This window comes from Sciurus vulgaris (assembly GCF_902686455.1).
Source record: "Sciurus vulgaris genome assembly, chromosome: 1".
Lineage (NCBI taxonomy): Eukaryota > Metazoa > Chordata > Mammalia > Rodentia > Sciuridae > Sciurus > Sciurus vulgaris.
The window spans coordinates 142,101,269-142,106,525 of NC_136461.1; the positions used below are offsets into that span (position 1 = coordinate 142,101,269).

The window sequence follows — 5,257 nt, forward strand, 5'->3', positions numbered from 1 at the left end:
AATTAGTTAGGTGTTGCCAAGGAATTATAAGCTGAAAGGACTACGAAGCCCAGAAATAAAGGGAAAGCTTATGGACTGGTGAGCCATCTGCTGTCATGCCAAAGGGGGTATTTTGCATCCTGGTGAGATTCAGCATTGAGAATTGAAGATAGATCATCATGGGCTTATATTTGTCAACTAAACCCTATTCATGTGTTTTATCTGATGCCCACTATTCTTGGGAAATAAGTTATCGCAGAGAGAGATGAGGATGTAGTAGATATGTAAGGTGATGTATATCGTATATATATATATATATATATATGTACTTTATCAACTGTGATTAGATGTAAACTTGCATGTCATAATCAACTATGGGCAGGAGCCTTTGGCATGAAGGTATTCAAAGGAGAGGGTTTCTAGATTTCATGGTATGCTGCAGGGGACAGGGTTCCAGTTTCTATGACTTGCCTTGGGGAAGAATAATTCTGGTTGCTATGATTCACTTTAAGGGAAAGAAGATGGGAGGGAAGGAGGACCAGATGAAGTGAGAAACTTGCATCTGAGGCCTTCCAATCTTCAGGAAGTATTCAACATACCAAAGCACCATGCTTCAGGGTGTCATATTCTAAGCCCCAATAGTATGTATACAACATTTTATCTATCCATTCATCACAGGTACATTGATTCTATATCACAAATCTTATAAACAATGTTGCAGTGAACATGGGAATGTAAGTATCTCTTCAATGTAGTTATTTGCTACCCTTTGGATATGTAACTAGTAGTGGAATTGCTCGATCATGTGGTTGTTCTATGTTAATTTTTTTCTCTTCAATGTTAATTCAGAGTTTTAGTTGGTATGGCACTCAGATAGTTGGTTGTATTGTTTATATGTAGAAATTTTCTCCTTATAGAGCCATGTATATATAAGTATATACAACACAAAATACAATCTATTAAAACAGCTATGCACAAGACATACAATATTGGATCTACATATCGGATCCTAGGATGATTTCATGTGTGTGTGTGTGTGTGTGTGTGTGTGTGTGAGTGGTGGGGGTAAATGTTTGACTAAGTATCTTTGGTAAAGGAACCAGAAGTTATATAACAGAGTAAACACACATCTGGTTTGAAGGGCAGCTGGAGCATATGCAACATGGGCAGTGGTGCCTCAGAGATGGCAGAACTATTTTACATTAACACTCTAGAAGTACACAAGTACCATCCAGCATCAATATATAGCTATCGAGTTTTATGAGCCATTCCTATTTCTAACTTTAGGAAATTGATGTTTCTCCCAGGCCATATTAATATTACTGCTTTAATCACAGATCACATAAAAAGGATATCATGCACAACCTCCAACTAAAATCCTGTTGTCACCCAGTGAAGTGGTATAACATTAGAAGAGTTTAAAATTGCAGGTCTGTTTGAATCTCCCAGAGTGCATCTGTACTCTTCAAATGGGCTTCTTCCTCAGGAGTCAGTCACCTTCACAATATCTGAGATTTCATTTTGTTCCAAGATGCAAGGAACACTACAGAAAACATCCTTTCATCAGAAGCCCTTAATCATGGTGGAAATTGGATACATAAGCCTAAGATTCTTCATTTTTCTTTCTACCAAATTTTCCACAGATAGCCCAATGGCCCAGGTTGTATAATTTTGCAGTTTGATCACCTTTTAAACACTGTCAGCCATCAGTTGATGAACCTCTTTCTGCTGTTTATGAGCCATATTAGCACCTAAATCCAGATGCAGAATTCTCAGGGAGATGCCAGCAACATTCATTTCACTCCATACAAGCACACTAGAGTATGCATGCTCCCCAGGACCCACCCATGACAGTATAATGAATGAACTTCCAATCATTCTTCCAATTCATCAGGTAATGGAACTGGGTTAAATCTAGATTGCAATCACTTTTAATATTCTTGGTAAAGCCACTTACCTTCCAGATATGTAGGGCAAGATATCCACTGGATTGGAAATAATAAGCAACTTATAGTTTTGACTGTTTTACAATATTAGGAATGATGAATTTGAAGATGTTCATATTACACTGAACCAAATTAAGACTGTTTTCTGCCTTTGCTGACTTGCTCCAATTGTGATAATAACTAGCTTGAAGTTTGTAGTCACATTATAGTCTTTACAATTTTTGGTGGTCTAAGAAAAAGTCAGCAGATGTTTAAGATCTATCATCTCTCCCTTCAATTTGTTTTGCACAACTTCAACAAAAGCAAGTTCATTTACTAAGTCCTTCCATAAGAAGCTAAGGTTCTACGTATATGAATACGCCACAATAAATCTCAACATTGTTGAGACCGGGATCCTAATTAGAATAAGACATATTCCTTGTTTGTATAACTATATAAAAATAGATTCTACTGTCATGTATAACTAAAAAGAACAAAACTTTAAAAAGAAGCAGCTATTGGCACAGGCCAGGCCAACAGCACCAACCCCGACAATTGCAATCTTGGGCATTTGTTCTTCCTTTAGAAGATGCTGAATCAAGCTGGTCCTTGAGAGTCACCATACTGGACATAGAACCAAGAGCAATTGACAATGTATGTAGACTGGCATGGGGGTGGATGGCAATTTCATTTTTCAAGGACACTCTATACTGTTTTCATAATGGCTGCTCTCATTTACATTCCCATCAACAGTGTGTAAGAGATTCCTTTTCTTCACCTCATCACCAACATCTTGTTGAAAATAACTATCCTAACAGGTATGAGGTGATCTCACAGCAACACCCTACTTGGTATCAATTTCTCGTTTAGTTAGTTTATGCATCGTTGACCAAATACCCAAAAAGAACAACTTAGAGGAGGGAAAGTTTAGTTGGGCCTGGAGATTTCAGAAGATGTCAGTCCATAGATGGCTGACTCCATTGCTCTGGATTCAAGGTGAGGCAGCACATCTTGATGGAAGGGCCTGACAGAGGAAATCTGCTTAGCTCATGGTGGGGGCAGGAAGCAAGAGAAAGAAAAAAGGGACCACAAAGAAGACAAACCCTTCCAGGGCACAACCCCAGTGATAATCTGCATCCAGGCCCACCTGCCAATAGGTACCACCTAGTTGGTACATTCTAACTAGGAAGGACTAAGTTACAGATCTCATAATCTAATCATTTTCACCTTTGACTATTCCTGCATTAATGGCACCTTTTGTGTGACACCTCATATTCAAACCTTAGCAATTAGTGATGTCAAATATTTTTTCATGTATGTATTATATGGTTTATTTGTATTTATTTATTTTGAGAAATGTTCAGGTCCTTTGACCGTTTTAAAAAGCAGATTATTCTCTCATTATTGAACTGTTGAAATTCCTAATATTTTTTGGATATTACCCCCTTACAGATGTATGGTTCATAAAATTTTTCACCCATTCTATAGTTTTATTTTTCAATTCTGAGGATTGTTTCTTTTGCTATTCAGAAGCTTTTGATGCAATCTTCTTTATGTTTATATATTTTTGCTTTTGTTGGCTGTATTTTGGCATGGCCAATGATTTTTTTGTGTGTGTGGTGGGGAGGGTGATATGACACCCAGAGATAGAGCTTTTGCCCTATGTTTTCTCCTACTAAAGTATTATGTCTTACATCTAAATCTTCAATCCATTTTCAGTTTATTTGGCTCATGGTATGAAGTATCTAACTTCATTCTTTTGCATGTGGATATACAGTTTTCCTAATGTTTTTTGAACTTTTTTCTCCACTGTGTGTTCATGGCATCTTTGTCAAAAAATGAATTGTCTGTAAATGCATGGGTTTATTTTTTATTTCAACTTCCTCTTCTTTCAAATTTTGTTTTTACACCAGTGTTATGCAGATCAATAGCATGCTATTTTCATTACTATAGCTTTGTAGTAGATTTTGCTATCAGGTGGTGTGATGACTCTTGTTTTGTTTTGTTTTTTTGTTTGTTTTTTCTTTTTTTCTTTTTTTTTTTTTTTTTGCTTTTTTTCTTTCTTTTTTTTATTATTGTAAACAAATGGGATACATGTTGTTTCTCTATTTGTACATGGAGTCAAGGCATACCATTTGTGTAATCATAAATTTACATAGGGTAATGTTGTTTGATTCATTCTGTTATTTTTTCCCTTCCCGCCACCCCTCCCACCCCTCTTTTCCCTCTATACAGTCCTTCCTTCCTCCATTCTTACCACCCTCCTTATCCCTAACCCTAAACCTAACCCTAACCCTAACACTAACCCTTCCCACCCCCCATTATATGTCCTCATCCGCTTATCAGCGAGATCATTCGTCCTTTAGTTTTTTGAGATTGGCTTATCTCACTTAGCATGATATTCTCCAATTTTATCCATTTGCCTGCAAATGCCATAATTTTATCATTCTTCATGGCGGAGTAATATTCCATTGTATATATATGCCACAGTTTCTTTATTCATTCATCAACTGATGGGCATCTAGGTTGGTTCCATAGTCTGGCTATTGTGAATTGAGCAGCTATGAACATTGATGTGGCTGTATCTCTGTAGTATGCTGATTTTAAGTCCTTTGGGTATAGGCCAAGAAGTGGGACAGCTGGGTCAAATGGTGGTTCCATTCCAAGCTTTCTGAGGAATCTCCATACTGCTTTCCAGAGTGGCTGCACTAATTTGCAACCCCACTAGCAATGTATGAGTGTACCTTTTTCCCCACATCCTCTCCAACACCTATTGTTGCTTGTATTCTTGATAATCGCCATTCTAATTGGGGTGAGATGGAATCTTAGGGTAGTTTTGATTTGCATTTCTCTTATTACTAGAGATGTTGAACATTTTTTCATATATCTGTTGATTGCTTCTACATCTTTGGGAAAGTTAGATCAGATTCATTCCACTTTCTTTTCCCCATCCCTACTCCCTTTCCTTCATTTCTTTTTGTCTACTCCAGTGAACTTTTTTATCCTCCCCACCTGTGTGGATTAACTTCCACAAATCAGTGAAAACATTCAACCTTTGGTTTTTTTGGATTTGGCTTGTTTTGCTTAGCATGATATTCTCCAGATCCATACATTTGCTGCCAAATATCATAAAGTCATTCTTTATGACTGAGTAATATCCCATTGTGTACATATACCCACATTTTATATATCCATTTATCTGTTAAAGGGCACCTATGTTGGCTCTATAGCTTAGCTATTGTAAGTTGTGCTGCTGTAAACATTGATGTGGCTGTATCACTGTAATATGCTGATTTTAAGTCCTTTGGATATATAACAAGGAGTGGGTCAGCTGGGTCAAATGGTGGTTTTAT

General features: G+C 37.1%; 1 pseudogene across 1 annotated transcript; it reads right to left on the reverse strand.

Annotated features, from left to right (window-relative positions):
• Window positions 1-1,397: 1,397 nt before the first annotated feature.
• On the reverse strand, window positions 1,398-2,527 carry LOC306654442 (L-lactate dehydrogenase A chain-like; annotated as a pseudogene). Its single transcript has 2 exons — window positions 2,430-2,527; window positions 1,398-2,216 (listed from the first exon to the last, which is right to left on the reverse strand). The product of its transcript is annotated as an L-lactate dehydrogenase A chain-like (transcript).
• Between the last annotated feature and the right edge of the window lie 2,730 nt (window positions 2,528-5,257).